This window comes from Formica exsecta, unplaced genomic scaffold, assembly GCF_003651465.1.
Source record: "Formica exsecta isolate Colony F162 unplaced genomic scaffold, ASM365146v1 scaffold17, whole genome shotgun sequence".
Classification (NCBI taxonomy): Eukaryota; Metazoa; Arthropoda; class Insecta; order Hymenoptera; family Formicidae; genus Formica; species Formica exsecta.
In genome coordinates this window covers 482,214-503,587 of record NW_021849015.1, presented here as the reverse complement: position 1 = coordinate 503,587, position 21,374 = coordinate 482,214, and the positions used below count along the sequence as shown (strand labels likewise).

The following is a 21,374-nucleotide window of genomic DNA, read 5'->3' as shown; positions in this document are numbered from 1 at the left end:
GAGCGCCCGGCGACAGACCGTATAAATAAAAAACGAGGAGCGATCTGTCAGACCGCGTTTCACGTGGGACGCAGTCACAAGCTTATGCGGCGGTAAACCGGTGTTTACGATCGCACGACGAGGCGTTCGTCGTCGCGGCAGAAGAGGAAAGGAAGGAGGCGAAATCGTCGTCGTGGTGCGGCCTGTAAATCTTCAAAGTGCCGTCGCGCTTCGATCGTTCCGATCGATCGTGATTTAGGACGAGCGGTCGCGTGCGTCGCGTGACTCCGGCGTTAACGATTTTGACCGTAGAAAAAGTATCGCGCGCCTAGAGGGGACATTCATTCACGGGGCGGATATCATTTCTGTCGTCCAGGACACGATAATTTCTACGACCGTCTCGTTCATTTCCTCTCGCTTTCTCTCTCTTTTTGTCTGTTAAAATGACGCAGTCTACGCGACGACAATCTACCGATGCCGGTGTATCTCTTCCGTTAAAAAAGGGCCACTCTCGCGAATTTTATGCGTACCACCTTATCAGCGATAGAGCTGCCGTGGCTATATTCGTTTACCCCTTCCGTTACTGCCGCTTTACTACCCAATTTGCCGTGGAAGGAGCGCCCGGGGGAATTAGGTTCGTTCCTCTTCGGGAATCTCCTCGAAAATTTGCCCTCGTCATCGGTCCCAGGAGAACCGGAAACGATTCTCCGGGTTCGAATGCATGCTCCTTTCCCTCGCGAGTACCGCCTCCTCCCAATCGTTTTTTGGATGAAGTGGATGAAAACGGATTAGGAAAGTACTTTACTCTTAAAAAGGAGGCGCCGAGATATAGCTTGTTGCCTCAGTATCGTACGCATTATTATAGGAAATACCGATAGTAATCAACCTTCGTAAGCGCTTCAAATAATTGAATTTCTTGTGAAAAAGTAAGTATGAATATTGTGAAGAAATATAAAGAAATAAAATATCTTAAATAACGAGCACAATATTAGTGAAATTAAAGTACAAACAAAATGTAAAAAATATATCTTTGCGGAAAAAGCATTTTCCTCGGTAAATAATTATGCTAAATAGCCATGCGCGTTACAGAAACGAAATTCGAATATAATTAGAGCCTCGCAGATATACGTGTTAATTGCGAGTGTGTCTCTGGCAAGTATTTAATATTTCCCACGCCGTAATGATGTCGGTAAGATTATGCATTTTTATTTGGAAAGAGGCATTATGACGAAGGCATAACGAGCAAGTAGGTGAGCAATTTTTCAAGCCGCTAATTACAACGAGATTATTTCATTACCATTGTAATAAAAAATTATATATACGTCTCGTGTGCTCTAAGCATACTATTTAACTCGCCTCCCACTCGAAGACTTAACATACAATCACGCGGTACACACCCACGCCGTATGTACAACGAGATAATTTATTTCAATAAAAATTAATTAATTCACAACGAAACATAATCATCTGCATTTTATGACAGGATTAAAAGAGTTTGCTCACGATATTAATTATTTCTCGCTTTCTTCGCGCTGTCACTTGTTAAAGCTCGGAAAAAAGTACATGTAACATCATCATTGCTCTCGCTACAATCATTCCTCTGCATCCAAAAATATGATCGACCGACTACAGTGGGAATTAGCATTAATTAATTTCGATGCGCGGATTTCGACGCGCTTTGTCGCATGAACGGCGTAATCGAAAAATCGACGGACGCACGCGCTAATAATTAATCAAAACAACGATACGCATGACGAAACGCTTCCCTAACAAGATATCCTCGCGTTGCATACATCAGAGTGCATTTTTTAATTTATTTTCCGGCAACAGCAACCATCACACAAATGTCGCAATCCGGAATCACGCAATGCAAAAGCGAGCGAAGGGTGACAGCGGCAACCGCTCATTAGAATCGCGGAAGAGGAATGAAATTTTGTTTCTCGAAACGGAATAGGTGAGATTGCTGATCCAACCGCCGTCTCTCGCGCAGTTCGTACAGCCGCGAGCGCGAAACTACGTAATTTCGCGCCTGGCTAAACAGGTGCCCCGATTGTACCGGACTCGAATAAAGGTGAAAAGCGGTACTTCGCGATCTGCGACCAACGACCAACATGCTGCGCGACTTTTCCCCTCTCTCTTTCTCTTTTATCACTCGTGACCGCTGCCACCATCACCGCCGCCGTGGAAATTCGACGGACGTGCGAGTTTGGACGCAATTAAATTTTACGCGACAAGGGCTCGGCGCGATTGGTCCTCGACCAACGTCTCATGCATTCGTCAGAAAAAGGAGAGTATTTGCGAAGCATGTGTAAATTAGCCAAATTCGAATAAAATTTACAATTCTCACAATACGATGATTTCGTACGATTTGAAGGAAAGAACACATCATGAAAATGTGCTTCACGAATCGTTAACTTTGCATAGATAATAATCTAATAATGCATTTAAACATTGTAAGAAAGTATTAAAATTTTTAGATCAATAAACGAAAGATCTTTTTCTCAAATTTCAAATAATATGAATCGTAAAAAACCTGCTGTAATTATATAACGTTGAATGCTAAACGGAAGCTCTTTGAATATAACATTTAAATAGAAAGCTCGTTGATATTTTTTCACTTCTTTCTTTCACAACGTGGTAATTATCAGTTACATAATATATAATAAGCACAAAGTAATAAACAAAAGAAACTTCCTTCATTTTTCTCAAGACTTTGCTTCATCATTGTCCTCTCTCGTATCACTTGGCAAAGTATGTACCACGTTTGCACAAGAATCGACTTGTTGTGTGCAAGCGCGCGTCTTTTTAAAAAGCTTAATTGTTAGTAAGGCACTCGAGACAGCTTCTAACAGCGTCAATCCGTTTTCATCACCGTTTTTCTCTGGCTTTGCCTCTCCTCCACCGTCCACTTGTCGCGCTCCTTTCTTTCGGACGAACGAAGAGACGGCTATCTGGACACCGTCAAGTGGTTATAATTAAAGTTTCACTAACGAGAATCCGTTCGGTCTGAGATAACGAGGTCTTCGATTTAAAGGGACCTCGGGGAACACGTGGCAAGCGAGAGAGGAGATGTAGAGCACACGGTGTAGAGGAAGAGTTAGAGAGAGGAGGCCCCCATCGTGAGAGGATCTTTACTACCCGCGCAAGCGATGCGTGTGCGCGCATACATTTGCGTATGTATACATATGGAGGCAATGCCTACGCAGAAAGTAACGAAAAAAGAAAGTGTATTCTCGGAGAGAAAAAAAAACGACACTCACATACATGAAGGGAGACTCGCGTCCGTCTACTTCCTCTCTCCTTTCCTCCCACCACCACATTCGATTGGTCGGTTAATATTTTATTCAGGGCGGAGTCGGATTTGCATACGTAGTGGGGTTCCGTTCCCTTCTTCCTCTCTATGTCTCTCCTTCTTTCGGGACGTGTGCATCTGCTTGGGACATAATACGGATGATACTGTAGTCGGGAAACGAAAAGTGCATACCGTTCCAACGCGAATTTCAATTTTGATTCTCGTAAAAAAGACTCCCTTGCGTGTCTCTGACATAATATAATTAGTCGGGAAAGAAGTACAATTATGATTAATAAATATTAATCTCTATATCTCTCTCTCTCAACAAAGAATCATTTAGTTGTTATCCACTAAAATCCTAAATTTTTCATGAACTCTCGGGAAACAGCGACGGCGGTACGAACTTTACAAAATGGATAATGCAATAATACGGGCGCGCGCTATAATATGGCCTCGTGACATATGCATAAGCGGTGTCTGTGTAACAAGTGTTCTATTGTAACGGCGAAGCGCAATGTAAAAGATTAGTACGAGTTAACGCGACATTTCCATAACGCAATGGAATATGCATGAGAGGATGTATTGCAGCATCTGTGGTCCAAATAACGAAAGCAGGTCAGCGATGTTTCATCTAGACGTATTTTACTTTATGATTCTACGCTAATAAAGTACCGCGACGACGAGCCACAGCACCGATTCCTTTATAACCGGCTAAACATTCAGCTAGAATTGTATACATAATAAAATCTCTCCAGAGAAATCTCGTAAATTCTGCGATTGCATTTTTTCAAAACATATACAACATTAATAAACGTAAAACGATAAAAATTTAAGGACAACGGTTTTCGAAACAAAAGCAATCATTTAAACCGAATGTATAGAATTGGATTATTACGAATCCCCAGTAAAATCTCCTGAATAGGGCGTCCAATTAAACTCCCTGAATTTATGGCGATTCGAAAACTCGTGAACAATTTGACTAAAGTTTATCACTGACTTGCCAATTAGCTATGCTTACGCTACGCAGTGCTTTCGCCGCTACAAACGACGATATGTTACAGGGGGACAAGTATATAAAAAAAAAGGAAAAAAAAACCGTCGCGCCGGATAAGGTTCCGGCGGAACGCATCGCTAATTAGTCGATTAACGTTCGCGTAAACGCTTTCACGTACGCCAATCGTCGCATTCTCGGACTGGCAAAGCCTTTACGCGGCTACGCGTAATCTGATCACGCGCGGGGAGCTGGTAACGCGCCCGCAAATACTCCTCGTCACGTACCGGGGCTTAAGGCCGGATGCGCGCCGACCCTGGAATGCACGACACGGGGATCGCGAACACGGTCCCGCGTCGTGTGAAATATCCGCGAAACTTGGTGCCCGTTCATAGAGTGGTACTGTGGTTAGGGAAAGGGATGGATTGTGCGTCGGCGGGGCGAACGCGGACTAAAAGCGTTACTTTCGGGCAGCGAAAGAGGCACGAATGCATATTTATGGGAATCAATCACGCGACGATCAAATCGTCGGCGCGCACGACCCAAGTGATATGGAACAAAATTACGATGATTACGCGATTCGTGTGTTTGCGATGCGTGAATGGAGGCGGCGGAACAGAGAATGGAACGCGCGGGGCGATAAATCTATCGCTCGATAATTCTTTCGTTCGTGGGAAACGTGAGAGGTATAACGTTATCCGACAACGCGCGGCGCGCCCCGAATACGAAGAACGTGTCACAAATGCATAGATCCGAGAAAATGTAAGAGCGTTTAGTATTTCAGGGAAATATATCATTCGTCGTATCAAAAAATAGGAACCATTTTTCGTAATCAAATGACAAAAAACACATGGTAATAAAGTTCTTTAATATTGTGTAAGTCGGATGCACCTTAAGAATATATTTTTTTAATTTTTCTTCCTAAATTTTTCTGTACATGAATTGTACACCAGAATTTAAAAAAGCGTTTTAAGTAATGTGTTGCGATATGCTCACGAGAAAAATTGTGAAAAACGGATGCTTTAGTGTTGATTGCGGAAGAAAATAAAAAGAAAATTATTTCACAATCAGTTAAATAAATTGCTCGTGGAAACACATACATAGTTAAAAATCATTACGAATAAGCTCGTTAAAAACTACATGTTGGCGCTGAAGGGCCAACGGGATCAATACTGACAATCAGACCGAGATACCTTGTTAATCTTACTACCGGTCACGTCTCTATCCAGATTGGTCATCACCATGAACACACAAACGTATAAAGCGAATCTCGATCGGTCTACTCCGGATCACATTTACGGACGGAATTAAGCGATAAAAAATCATGTACGATTCTTTCTAAGCTCACCTCTTACCAAACCTTCGTCGTCTCGTCCCGCCCTGTCCCCTCCTTTCGATCGCAATGTCTTCGCGAGTAAGTAGTATCCAAGTATATGTAGAGTCTTGTCACACCGAACAGTAGACTGGTTAGAGAAGACGCTTATCGTAAGGAGGGATCTCTCTGACAGCCGCCAATTAAAACATGCTAACGAGCTGCTGATCCTGCGATATCTCGAAGCGGAGCCTAATTAAACTCGCGGAAAAGAGAAACGGAGAACAGGGCGGAGAGAGAAAGAGAAAGAGAGAGATAGAGAGAGAGAGAGAGAGACGCAAACATGGAGCGGGAAGGCGGAGTAGAAAAGGTGGAGGAAGCGGAATCTACGAGATCTCGAAGCATCTGTACTTATCGTCAATGGGTTTAACGACGATCTCACCTACCACCAATGAACCCTAATGACGCGATTTCCAAGTTCGAGATAGAGTTCTCCAACTGATTTATACGCGTGTATTGTACGTGATCGCTGTAGAGCGATAGAAGTTAAGCTGAATTCTCGATGAGAATATTCTGGCAATAGAATTTGTGTCAAATTGTGTACTTTTTTCGTAGAGAAAGAATAAATGTACAAGATCTCTCTCTCATCGTTTTCATGAAATACTTTGAAGTTGTGCAAGTAATTTTTATTTAAATATGAAAAGAAATCTATTTACTTAAACGTAACAAAAAAATATAACGAGAAATCCGTTAGAGAATAAGGCGGTTGTATATTTCACTTGAGATTCCGCAAGTCTTGGAGTTTTCTAAGAGCAGGGGGAGTCCCCTGGCATTATCGTGCAAGATGATTTGTAATTCGTGGTAAAAGCGTGGAGGGAACGTTTCAGCGAAAAAATATGTATGAGTTAAAGAAGAAGAATAACATCTTTGCATTCGACCCTTCCTGCGTAGTAGGGAGAAAATCGCTTTAGACATCGAAACACGTGAGCTTAATGTTTCTTTATCCCATAACGTCGCATCAATTTTACTTAAGATTTCGTTGATTTCGTTGTGATCCTCAAATTTACACACATACACACACAGCGCGAAGTGAGTTAAAATAATTTATCATATGATTATAAATTCGTATCAGATATTGTGCAATTTCGTATAAGTATCATAAATGTCATAAAATAAAATAATTATATTCAAATCAAGATAAATAAAATTATAGAATTATGCAAACATGCAAGAGTTTTTTGCTGAAACGTTCGTGATAAGCAGTACAGCAATATTAATGATAAGGAACGATGTCAATTTTGCTCGATGTAATATCTACTTTGCTGTTGTAAAAGATACATCGAAATGCAATAAAATGATTAACTAAAAAAATAACGAAAGTGTACTATCGCGGAATGCACGTCAAGGATAAAATTATCATCACAATTTTACACCAGTGTTTCTGATAAGCGTATAATCTGCAGTAACAGAGAGAGAGAGAGAGAGAGAGAGAGAGAGATAAGAAGTATATGTTGTATCTAGGATTGCCACTTTTTTTTTAAACAAATAACGTATGTAACGCTTTTGAGAACGAAAAAAAAAGTACGTTAAATAAAAAAAAAGTACATATATTTTTTATATTATTTATTTTTCCATACATATATTTATTACTTTTAGCAATATCTAATAAGAGTTTGTCTTTTTTATAGACTTCTACAGCGTCTTTACAACCGATATTTAAATTTAAATATATCAACAACTCATTTTTAATTAAATTCAGAGAAGCTTTGTTCCTCTAATATATGTTACGTGAACTATAGATTTCCAGGCGATCTATGCGCTCAATGCGTGAAACGGAATGCGCTCATAATAATAAATCACATATACGTGACACGATGACATCCGCCGTGAACGTATTAATGAAAACTTAGTATTCGTAAAACAAAGTATTTTAGCGCACTTTATTGCTTTACAAAATATAAAGTATGTACGTCCAAAATAATGTACAATACTTTATTTTAAAGTACGGGTGGCAACCCTAGTTGTATCCGCCTCTGCTCGATGAAATCTCAACGCATTTTAAGAAGCCATCGCGCGATATTCTCGCGAGAGCTTTCACGCTTTTTCATTAATGGCGGACAATTCGTTTCGCAGGATCGCGATCGCGTAATGGAACAAGGATTCTGTTAAAAGGACGCTCAGTCAGTTGCCTTACAGATGTATATATTTTATCAGCACTTTGCTCGCCGTTACCGCCGGCGCGCATTACTCAGCGGACATTATCTCGAGAGAGAACCGCCGTTGCGACGAGCGAGCGCCTCGGCGAATTTCGCGTCCGGGAATCGGTTTGTGCAATCTACTGCTTCTTAACGCTATCGGTTTACTACCATCGACCATCGTCGACCAATATATAAATGGAGGCGAGCGGCGACGTTCACGGAATAATCCGCGACTCGCAGATCCGGTTTCCCTTCCGCCACATCATGGCGATTCGAACGGGACGCCTCGAAATATAAGCGTTTACTTCCAGCACTCGAAGTAATATTGCTAGCTAAGGCCCGGGTATATCGGTCTTACACATTGAACGGTTCCCGATGCCAGTTCGGCAGTGAATATCCTGCAAGAGAAGTGGACGGAAGAAAGAGAGAGAGAGAGAGAGAGAGAGAGAGAGAGAGAGAGAGAGAGTAAGGGGTTGGAGCTACCATTCTGAGTAACCAGAATCTCTATTTGCAGTAGGATTTTGGAACTAAGCCCAGGTTTGCCCAGACAGATGCACCCACTTGCCGCCCTTAATAGCATAGCTTACGCACCGGTCGCACCGATAGACCGCCAAAGCTCCAAGTATCGTTACGCGCTTCCTTCCATTCGCCGATCGTTTTACCCTCGTCGGGAAGAATGGAGTTGGGCTTGATTGTTGGGAGATAGACTCTCCGCGCTACCGATCGCGCTCGGTTGTAGGGAGAACACCTACTCTTTTATTTCAATCGCGCTCCATCGTCCCCCCGAGATTCGAATACGGAGATTAAGCGCTTAAACGGTACCCAATTGCATAAATACCGTGCATAAGAACTGGACTAACGCACTAATTACGGTACGAGATACGTGAATATCAATATTAATGAGATCATTTATAATGCTAAGCGACGCAAATGATTTAAGAGTGATTAACTGCTCCCGAAAATATCATATTATCAAACTTTAAATTAGACTAAGATACAACAAGGAAATAAAAAAGAATAAATCGTCATTCATAAGCTCGCTTTGGAAAAAGTCAACCTCATTTTATATCACATCTGTGTACGCCGATATACATATAAACCGTTTGAACAGCGCAATTAGATATTCTATGCATTCGCAGATCGAAAATTATATATATCGAGAGACGAGAAGAACTCATTATTCAAACACTAATTAAGCTTGAGTTCTCTATCGTGCCGGGTGTCGACATCGTCCGCCATCGTCGCCGCGCTATCCTCGTCTCCTGTAATTTTGCATTTCACAATGCAGCAACTGATTAGAACGCCATACACCGCGGGCTCAATCCGCGCGCTCCATGTAATCATCGACACGATGCTTCAGCCGGAGGGGGAGGAAAAGCGGAAGGGGACGAGGTTTTACGGGAGTGCGACATATCCGTGCAGCTTCTATCCGCACAATGCCGCTGTAACGAGATGATTACAGGCGTCGTCGATGCTCTCGGGATCCCGTGGATCAGCAAGCTCCCCTCACCCCCGGCTTCCCGTCTCCAACGCCCCGTCCCGTTCCGCCATCCCTTCGACGAAACCGAAAATACCTGATCCGAAGTGCACGCGCTGTAGTAACAGATTCCCGTGTCTCGATTTAAGTGGACGCGCAAACGCCCGCTCTCGTGCACAGATTTGTCGAATCTCGGCATTGGACGAACATTCGTATTCCGGCTACGTGCGTCGCCTCGCCGTCTTTCCGGAAAAGGTCTCGTAAAGGGATGATCTCCCGAGTGGGTAGTATTTGTAAGATGAAAGTTCCGACAGCTGTTCCTGCCATGTAAAACGAGACTTGTGCGTAATATACAAGTACAATTTCGAAATGTTCTTTGTAACTGAAAACATATATCTACATATGTGTGTGTCTTATATTTTTTTTATAATATAATGATATAATACTATTTTTTATACAGCAATAATTAAGTAAAATATTTACAAGGGAATTAGACACGAATAGATCTGTCAAACTTTTTCAGCCAACTTTTTAATCAGGATATATCGAGAATGCTTCCGCGTAACTGTTTTCATCTGGTTTCAAAGTACGGCGCGTTTATGATAGATACCGATCACGTCCCTTTCAAGCCGGCGCCTCGACGAGGGCAAGGAGGCGAACTAAGAAGCGGATGGTGAATGTCGCGAGAACTTGAGAATAAAACGGAAAGCCGTGCTTTGAGGGTAGCGACAGCTGGCTCATAGTTTCGTCGAAATCGACGGCACCAACCTGTGCCGGAATCGTCGCAACTCACTCAGAACCCAGCTGACGTTACAATCCTTACGAAGAGAAGTCTCGAGCTACGTTCCCCTTCCTCTGTTATATCTCCCGCACCCCTGACATCCGAGAGAGCCTACGCATACCTTCTCCATTTCAGCAGCTGGTGATACGAAATAGCAAAGGAGACTGTTTTTCGAATAACATTCTTTCCAACTTTTCGAAATTTATCCTCGAACTGTTGTATTATCAGAGAAATATTGCGATGCTTGTCTAATTGTTTTTAGATATTATTTAGACTTATGCTTTGATGTAACGCAAGTTACTTTTAATATTTACGCATTAATAGTATCTCTAGCATTATATATATTTATATATTCTAGAAATCGATCAATTTGATATCATTCAACAATAAACTCCTCGAAGCCCACTCAAGAGCTTCCTAGCCGCATGATTCCATATATCGACGCGCTTCCATCCCATAATTGCGAGTACGTCCCTCGAGTGCTCTCGCGATAACGCTTACACCAATAGCACGGTTGCATTGTACATTAGCAGATCAAATTCCGCAGCGGTTAACCGAGGCATCTACGATCCTCCGGTCGTCGTGAGACAAAGATCCTCCGCAGATGATCATCTTTGTTGCTTCGTTACAATTGGAATATAGAACTGAAAGTGCAGTGTAACAACGAGATACCGGGTGTACCCGCGTCCAAGTAATAACTCTATCTCTCGGCCGTCGTTCAATTATCGGAAAGCCTTCAGTTTCGCTGACTACTTTTATCTTCGGTCGCTCGCATTCGCGCACAAATCGACATCGGCAGCGGGTTTCGCGCGACTCGAAAAACATTGTCCGCCCCGATCTGGCAAGAGGAGCCTGGACGCAGGCACGGTTGCGCAAACTCGATTAAAACGAGCGTTAAGCGATCGAGCGCCCGCCCGCGGGGGTGGAAAGCGCACCGCTTAATAGGGTGTGATAGATCGGGTAAATTGCATCGGTGCTAATGGGATTGCACGCGATGGTGCTATAACCATTACCGCGGCCGTAGAGACTGGGTATCCATGCCCCGAAACCACCCCATAGAGCAATCCTGCCGGCCGCTTCTATCTCTCGCCTCCTACCTCTTGTCTGCCCATGTCTCTCTTTATCTGCCTCGTCCTATCCTTCGTTTCCTGCCTGTCGCTCGTTTTCGTTTCGCGCCGCCTTCTATCCCTCATCTCGTCCATCCTGGCTGCTCGACCTACACGAATCTATCGCTCTCTCCTTTCCTTTCTCTCTCTCTCTCTCTCTCTCTCTCTCTCTCTCTCTCTCTGATACGATAACGCTGCCCGATTTAATAATCCTCCATGACCGCGACATCCTTTTTTCCGAACAAAAGTCACTCACAGGCCGGCGATTGCATGGCAGTGCACGGTCTCGCATCCATCAGAATCGATCGGCTTCAGATCTTTATCAAATGTGACGTACGGTCCGAGCGACCGGTCGTGCTTCAAAATTTGGACAGGCTCCTGGAGGGCGAACCACGTAATCGTTTTAGAGGCAGTTTGAAATTTCATGCCAAATTTATCGGACTTTCTCTCTCTCTCTCTCCCTCTCTCTCTCTCTCTCTCTCTCTCTCTCTCTCTCTCTCTCTCTCTCTCTCTATGTGTGTGTATGTAATTTTCCCGCGGATAAAATTTCGGCCCATTGGTAAAATTAATGCAATTTAACTATAAATTGTATTAAATATCGACTATAAATTGTATTAAATGTACACTAATGTAGACTAATCTCATGTTAACGACGCGAGAAAACTAATTATCGCGCGCTATATTAGATAACGCGCATCTATTCATTATCCAGATTATAATTTAATCATACATGAAGCTCTAACGGAAACAGTGTAAAATTATTATTTTAATTTTCTAAAAATGTAGAACAAGTTATCTCCATAAATATTGTCATTGTACATTAAGATAAGCACTAGTTTGACTTTAAAGATGGATTTCGATGATTGTTTACCAACGATCTAATGATTTTGGACCTTGGGGACAACCGCGACGGAAATGCAATCCAACCGATATAGAAACGTCGCGTCGGCATCCTGGCAAATATTTCCTGCTTCAACAATTCCATTTTATCGTGACCCCAGCACAGGAGGTTTGCGAATAGTTGGAAAAATCGGTGTCACGACGTGGATGGAGAGACTGCGAGGGTTGCGACAACTCTCTCCCCTCCCCCCTCCTTTCATGGCCTACTACCATACGATTGATTTCTCCCGACGAAACATAAACCCGGGCCGTTCCCCACGCTTCTGCAGAACGAAGCCGACGACAAGAACAACGAAAGCGAAGAATCACCGATCAGAACGATTCTCTTGCTCCCTTTCGCTTCCTTGCAATAGATAGAGGAGCGAAGATAGAGCGGCGTAGAAGGAGAAATGGCGAGTTTCATTGACATTTAGCATGATGAACAAAAAGCGCGGACGACGAGGGGACAATGCCTGTCGAATTCTTTGTCCCGCTCCCGCAGTCGACGGTGGATTTTTAATAACGGCGCAAAAATAATGGAGATACCGCGACGACAATGGGGCGGTGGGTCTTCATTAGAGGGCCCGCCGCTGTTCGTGATCAAATACTTGTCTAGCGGCTGCCGTAAGCCGTGTCGCGGTGGTTTGCAGCTGCATGATGTAACGAACGTCGAGGGGAAACGGGAAATTTTACAACAGAGATCATAGCGTGGTCGTAGTACAGGCGTTTTGCTGCCTGTCGTGCCATCCCCTCGCGCGCCGACCATTACTACGCTCGCACGAGTTCGCTCCGAAAGCGCGACACGAGGGTAATCCGGATTCGCCTTGGGCGCCAAACCGAGCTATCCAGTAGATGTTTTAGCCGGTAAGGTTAATACCCACAATGCGGAAAATGCAGAGTTAAATATTGCCTGGAAAAATTACGACCCCTCAAAGTGAAATGTATTTACTTAAAAAATACACTATAATAATACTTTTCTTCTTCAAGACGTGTGGTAATACGGACATTCTTACATCGATGTGCATATACTTTCCTAGTTATTATTTTTAGGATATAACTGCATGTTGTTACCATGCAAATAAAAAATAAAAATTATAATTAAATTAAAGAATTATATTTTTAAGAAATATATTTTGATTAATAATATTCTTTTTAGAGAAAGAAAAATTATATAGTTGAAATTCTTCTTTAAATATTTTACTGCTACTATATTACTTTCACAAATTCATTCATTTCATAGATGATTGATAAAGAAGGAACACTAACATAAGTAATTTTATCTCACTCTGCTTAAATCGATTCCGTGTCACGCGGCTGTTATATTTTATACATGCTGAAAGAAATTAATGTCACTTTGCTAGAACGATAATTGGACAGAACAAGAATCTGTTGCATAATAAAAGCTTTCTCAAAATAAATGGCGAAGATGAAATAATATTTAAACGATGAAGCAAAGAGCTCAATCAAATGTCTGAATTAATTCTGACTGCATCATCTTTGATGCCAATTCTCATAAGGAATACAAAGACTTTTTTTATCATACTTTACAGAAAGTAATGCGTACTAATGAAGAAATAAATCTGTATTGTTTCTAAAATTGCCCGAGCAATTGTATAAATAATATTCCGCCAATATAGTGACTGTATCTCTCCTTCTCTCTCTCATTTTCTCTGAGAAAGACATATAGTGTGCGATGCCATCCGCGCACAATCCCTCAACCCAGGTCAGATAAATAAATAGCGGGAAGATTCAGCAAATATTTGTACATCCTCGTGCACACCTGAAGAGGCGATCGGGGCACAGCAGTATTCATTGCGGGTACTTGTCACTCTCGAATTTTAATCTCACATTTTCCTACTATTGAATGCGAAACGAATATACCAGAATTCTATTTTAACTTGGATAATACAATTTCACATAGAATAATTTATCATACATAATTTATTTAATCAACACGAACTTGGTTTATATAAAAAAGCAATCTTCACTTAAAAAAAAAAACTTGAGGTAAAATCCAGTATAAAAATACATAAATGCTAGTCTCTCACACATGTGTAATTTGTAATAATATATATATTACATCTCTTTCTTATATTTATTCTTATTTTTTATAAGAATAAATATATTCTTCACGCGAATATATCTGTTATTTGCATTATAATTATGTTCGATTCCGCAAGATACCGTTATTTTTTCATGACATTACCGGATGCAAAAGACAGAGACTGACATAACTAAGACGTATACGCCCGGAAAAGGACGTAAACGGGAATTATGGTGCGTGTGAAGGGGATTACACCGGCATATCGCTACCGTCGCACTTAACTTCTTGTGAGCTCGCGACGTTGCGGAGGGTGTTTGTTAATTCATACGGCGGTGTCACTGTAAAGCGTCGTCTTCGCAGACTGAAATACACGGTTAGTGGTATATTCCCGCAGTATATTGCATTGCTCGTGAACCGTACATATTTCACGCTTCTAAATATATCTCAAGCGAAGATCCCGACCGCATCTGGAAGTGTTACCAAGAAATATAATCTGTGTAAAAACAAGTTAAACTTTTAACGCGTGTGCAATACTTGACTCGTGACTCTTCTTAATCGCAAAGCGACGTGATTGAATTTTTTAAACGCTTAATTGCCGAATTGTATTTTAATTCAACGTGCAGAATTGGAATTTGTCAATTTGTAAACAGAAAGCCTCTACACACATTTACACGCGACTTGTAACGATCAAACATATATCGTGTATAAATTATCGAATTATTGATAAGCGTGCTCGGCGTATTGTTGGCGTGGCTTTTGAAAACTTTGATGCCGCGGTAACTCCATGTCAAGCCGAATCTCCGTGGATATTACATTGACGCTGCAGATTACCAGGCCGAACCGTCGTTTGCTCAGTACATATTACGAACCACCCTCATTCTCGGTATGTCAAATATTTAACCGAGTTTCAACGCGGAATATCAAATGGTGCGATCGATAGGAGTCAGCAGCTTTAACCGCGCGACTTGGACGTTGTCGGTTACGCGCACACGAATGTCCCCCGGTTTACCTTCCCTTTGACTTCCCTCTCCTTGTAAGCGAGTCACCACCCTCACTTTTGTACCGTCTTTCTTTTCGGCTCACGACTTTCTCCCGGGATCATAAACGTGCGCGAGAATTCGAAATATATATTCGTCCCCAGGCAAACGTATCATTTTACGACTTTTGCTGTGCACGGCGGAGCACCGGTATAATCGCAATATATGAATTATTTGAATCGGCGAAATCTAAGAAAAGAACCGCATCGAACTGGTCGAGCGGCGCGAAATGAATTCTAAGAAGAGATATCCGCGAGAGAGCTCTTTCTTGCGATTGCTCAAATATCCGCGAGCTCTATTTGCATTCAAGTCTCTTTATTATCGGATGTGAAATTTCATATTTCTGAATATTTCGCAATATCTCTTATATAAAAATAGGTATATGTATATATATATATATATATAATATATCGTGTGTGTGTTGATACAGAACAGTGTAATAAAAATAGTTTCCTTATTTTAAGAAACAAAAAAAAAATTCGTAAAAATACGCAATGTATAAAAAACTACTTTATTTCATAGCTTATTATTCAAAAAAGTAAAAAATGCAAAAAAAAATAAAAAAGTAAAAAATAATCCATACAATTTTTTATTATATCTAAAGTAATTTGCATGAAAGCTACTTTGTTCGACAATTCTTGTTTCACGCGTTAAAATCTAAAAGAAACAAATATATGATCTTTTCATTTATAAGTAATGGAAAAAAATTAATGCATCTTTGTCATGACAAAATCGCTGACTTTTAAAACTTCCTGTGAAAATCAGTCGATCTTTACAATCCTTATCTTTACATTCATCCCTTCTATCTCTCTCAGTCTTCACTGGGTGGTTGTCACAATACGACCGCTCAAGCGTGTCGCCCCGATATCTCTCCCTAGTATCAACGACCTCAACGAGTTCTACGTCATCCAGAATACATTGGAAGTACCTAAGACCACGAAGTTCGCTCAAACTCGTAACTACGAGGGAGCTCTTCGAGATATGTAGTAACCTATGAGAGTCTAAGTATAAACCAGTTATGCTAAAATAGAATCAACCAAGCTATGCTTCGCCTTCGAGCAATGTCGAGTATCCCAAGTGTTGCCAAGTAAAATAGGCATTTATATACTAACGTCAAATTAATAATATTTATGCTTGAAATTGCTTGTACAGAAGTTAAATGTATTTAACGTTACAATCGTAAAATATAAATTCGTAACAGGATAACAGGAAATACTTGGTACGGATAGCAATATACGTTTAGTAGAAGCGCTTACATTAATACAATTTACAAGGATGCATCGCATTTTCCATGATAATAAATTCTAATATTTTCTCGACACTTATAACAGCAGTAATTTCGCGCGCCGCGTCCCGCGAAATAATTTTTTAACAAGCGCTAATTTATGCCACGAGGTCGCGACACGTCCGAATCAAGCGGGTCTTCAACGTGTGCGGACGATGATTCTTCTCACGTAAGGATTACGATTTACGTCGGCACGTGCTCCTTGTGATTTCTAAAGCCGTCGGGGGCAAAGGATAATGGTCGCGAGAAGAGAAGCGCGGTGCCGGCGAGAAGGATAGCAAGGGAGATGAGAGAGAAAGATCACAAGGAAAGACGGATGGACCGGCAAACTTGGTGGATTCGACGAAGCCGAGGGTCTTCCAGTCTCCTCCAGCTTATCGATTCTGGAAGCTGACTCGCGGGTGGTCTCTCAGCGTCTTCCCGATCTCTCATCGTGCTCTTCTTTTCTTTGTACGAAAGACGGCACGAAAATACACAGGCACTGGTCCGCGAACTGCCCCCGGGGGGAGGGGGAGCGGATCCTTCCACGTGGGTGGCTCTCGCGTGCCGGGGCCTAATACGTTTCTAATTGAAATGTTTATCGAGAGGCTCCGAAGGATCGTTGGCAAATAGTTTAGATGGATTCTCGATAAACTGGACGCATAAAAGAGGCGAGTGTTAATCAACCGTACGTCAAGTTAAAAGTCATTGATTCGTAAATTAGATTTCTGACACAAAATTTTTTGTGCTTTTTTTTCGAAGGTAATGTCCCCCAGAAATCAATAAATATAAAATGGCATTAAGGTCGAGACAAGATCCGCAAATTATGTTTGATTCGTATTACGGGCGAGAAAGCGAAGTAATAACACGGGAATAAAAGCGAAAAACGAAGTCACTCTTACAAGGACGTTCACTACATCTATTACGACTTCAAATGCGGATATTTGAAGTCTTCTTTGATCCGAAGTCTTGTACCTACAAGGAAAGTGTCTCCAGACGAGCGAAATGAAAGATTGCGAGGGAGAACTGTCTGCCTGCCATTCGCGCCGCCCGTCCTCTCTTCGCGTCTTACGCGCTGACGGGAGAGCATAATCCAGCTTAACCGATCGCAGCCGTAGCGCATGATGGCACGTGCACTAAAGGGATATTTGTCATTGCCCGTCGGCTTCGTATCTCGTGCTATGCGTAATTGATTTCGCGCTGGCTCCGGGTCCGTCTGGCAGGCAGCGACGATAGTGGAGAGAAGAACGAGTAGAGACATCCTCGTCTCCTTTCAAATTATCTCGCGACATGCAGCCGCACAGTCATCGGCGTAAACGACTTACAATCTATAATGAACTTAAATTTGTACAATCCTTCGATGCTATTTTCATTGCAATGCGCTTTACAAATATTGATCTAATTAATTCCACATTATCACATTTACATTACTGATTTATATTATATATTGTGTATAATTTTTCATTTTCTCTTTTTCTTAGAGAAAACTATTAATGTCGAAATTTAAAATGTGATTGAATTAATGTTGAATGAGACACGGAAAGCGGATTTTACAAGATTTACGTGTCAAGAACACTCCGGAGTGTTCCAACTCCAAGATATATAAATATAACTGTGAAGCACGTTCACCATTTTAATCAGAGACCAAAGACGGCGCGCACTGTACTCTCGACGCGACGGTGGTCCAGGACGTGCAACGCGCCGCGATCGCGTGCGCTGCTCGCACGCTCTCTCAGAAACGCTTAGATCCCGCGCGACAAATTCTCAAGCGCACCGCTTCGTAATTGCGATTTACGACTGCGGCCCTCGCTCTCTTGCGGCCCTCCCTCTCCCCAACCGGCCTTCTTCTTCCACCTCCTTTCCAGCGGGTCGAGCACTTAATGGCGTGTTGAATAACGGATTTATATACGGGGCCTGAAATACGCGCCGGGACGCTCGCGATACGCGAGACGGACGTGTTTACGACGCCGAAAATACAAATTACATCGCGCGGCCGCACGATGATGCTGCGCTTCTTCGGGCGTCGCAAAAAAGGTCCTTCCGCGCGACGGATTCATAAAAAATGAAAGACCGCCTCCTACATGCTTCATTAGGCCGCTGGCCGATGAGCGAGAGAAGGAAAAGAAAGAGAAAAAAATAATTTCGGATCCAAGTTTCTTGTTAACGACGTTCAAGAGTGTGTTATGTCTTGTGTATCCGGTTGCCGAACAACTTTCGTAAGCTAATCACGAATGTAAATAGTAGGATGAACTCCGGTAGAAAGATCTGTCTGGTCAGATAATTATAGAGGTTGCGTTGGGATTATTTTAAGAAACTTAATTTCGTATCAAAGCGGCCATGTATATCTTAATACGAAATTTTTAGAATGCAACGTTTATTTATATATAACCGTTTTAAATTATCAAAGATTGATTGCAGAATTTTTGAAAACATATCCACAGTCATAAATAGTCCGCTTTCTTTCTCAGCCGAGTTTCTCAAATGCAATCTAAATAATTTCAAGAGTAATATTTTAGTATAACAAAAAATAATTTGATTATAACGCAGCACTGATATTAGAACATCATAGCCCTTTTTTGGTTTTATTTAAGGTATAATCAATCCCTGTTTTTACTAGAAATGATGAATACACACATACGGGGACTCGCTGCGTCAGAAAAGCCGGTCTCCAGCTGTGTGTGGCTGCCATCCAGACTAGCGTATAGAAGAATGAATAGCCATTACTAACACGCAAAACATCAACGAACTCTAAATCATTTGTATACACGCTAGAATTTATGAATCTTTGTTTCTTCTCTTTATTATAACTAATATCGCGCGCATAATTTAGAAAAACCATCTGCCAATAAAAGATACCGTAAATCAAACTGAATCTTAAATATTAAAATGACAGTTGCGAGAATCTTCTCACAAATCTTTATCTGTGACGGACAATCCGGGAAGAAATGCACAGTAGGATATTATGCGAGAGTTCCGAGTACTTATCGTTCGGATAGAATATCGGAAAGACTCCGATTGCGCGTAGTTACTATCCAAATTCGTAGAAGCGATTACGAGAACGCACGATCACCGTACAGTTCTATACAGGAAACGTAACGATGGCATGCGGAGCGAGTCGGCCAAAGTCGAAGAAGAAGCATCGAGAGCACACACGAGAGGAGGATGAGAGTCGGGTGGACTCGCCGGCGTGTAGTTGGCAATCGAAGGAAGCGATAAACCACGAAGACAATGCGAGTCCTTCATTGTCGGAGCCACAGAGTCTGGGGCGGTGGGTTCTCCTTGGAGAAGACGAACGGTGGAAGAAAAGAGAGAGAGAGAGAGAGAGAGAGAAATCCGTAGGACAAGCAAGAGGAATACGAGAGGCAACGTCGCGAAGGTCCGCGCAAAAAGTAAACCGACTACCGCGGCTCTTAGTCCTATTGACTAACTTCAGCATTCGCTGCGGGTACCCGTTTCCTTCACCGTTTTCCTATCCCCCTGCGAGCCGCACGCTTCCCTATCTCTCCCCCCTCCTTCCGTTTCTGCAATTAATTAGCTCTCGACCACGGCGATCGGGCAAGCCGATGTTCGGCGAACTTTTAATCCCGACCACTCGTGATTCCTTTCCTCCCCGCGTCTTCCTGGCTCCCTCGTCATCGTGCTCCGCAGAATCCGCTAGGTCGGTACTCTTTCTACTTCTGCATCTTCGGCGTCCGCTTCCACCCCCGTCTCCTGGTGCGCGCGCGCAACTCTTTCTTCAGGAAGCCGACGTGTATTTCTTCCAGTCGGGCCCGCACGACATGTGCTCATCCCACTCGCGTTTCTTCCAAGACGCTTTTTACATCGAGCACGAGCGAACTAAAGATCGAAGCTACATCCACGTAATTGCGAAACGCAATTTTTTGCCGTGTCTGGGCATTGATCACGAGCCAGGGATTATCAGAGTACATCGGAGAGAAAATTTCTACACGGTCGTGCAAAATCTCGATTTATTTCAATATCGAGCTCACATCTACGTGGAAGTAAACCGAGGATAGATACTAACTGAAAAATAAGGGTCAAATCCCCGTGAAAGTATTTCCCGGCACTCGCCGTATCTATAAAACATTTCGACAATTCTTACTGCTTCTTATATCTTTTTATAATATATTGGAATGTTTATAATAAGAGAGATACTTGACAAAATTTTCGATTAGATTAATATTCTCTTGATTTGAATTGCAACTTGATTTTTTAATAAAATCGTAAAAATTTATACAAAACTATTTATTACGATCTTTTATATATGTATATAAAATACAAAAAGTATTACTTCCAATATTAATGATAATGAGTATTCATCTCAGAATCCTTTTTGAACTAATGGAACGAGAACATATATATATATAAATTATATATTTTTCGATATCCGCAATGCAATTAAGCCCAACTAGTCCATCATGTCCAGACATCCCCGGGAAAGTGCCGGCCTATTCTCGGGCCAAGAATCTATCGATTATCCCCGGCGAGGATCCATTTGATATCATTTCTCGCTCATCCTTCTAAGGAACCTTTCGTCCTCCAGACCGTATAAATGATTGTCTCCGTCCGTTCGCTGCCACCGCAAGCGTTTTTCTCTATCGCGACCGGTCCCCTCACCATCCACTCACACCAATGTCTCGAATTCTCCGCCATACGGATTTGTCCTCGACGATAATCGACGGGCGGATACCGGCTGCGTCTTGTGCATTATCAATCCCGAGTAAGATCCCGACGACAATCGCTGCCACTGCCGGCGAGGATGTGCCGTAAGAAAACCGCCGGAAAAACACGTCTGTACGTTCGAGGAGATTTCCCGCTCGAACTGAGAGACGGGAAGCGGAATGGATACCGCGGAAGAGAAAGGGAAGAAGCGGCCGTGGCGGCGGCCCAAGGAAGATAGCTGAAAAAAGATGAAGCGGTCGTTTTCTCGCGGAAAATATGATTCCCTTCCGGCACGAGACGTTGATCGAGAATCCCTCGATTAGGAAGGTTTCCTTTTCTTTTTACCCCCCCC

The 21,374-nt window shown here is 42.3% G+C and overlaps 1 long non-coding RNA gene across 1 annotated transcript in view; it reads right to left on the bottom strand.

Moving 5' to 3' along the window:
- Window positions 1–3,248: 3,248 nt before the first annotated feature.
- The window catches only part of LOC115233282, a 197,378-nt gene continuing 179,252 nt past the window's right edge, over window positions 3,249–21,374 (bottom strand). Inside the window, exon 3 of the long non-coding RNA XR_003883766.1 lies at window positions 3,249–3,409. This is a non-coding gene — a long non-coding RNA (uncharacterized LOC115233282). The remainder of the gene's footprint in view (window positions 3,410–21,374) is intronic.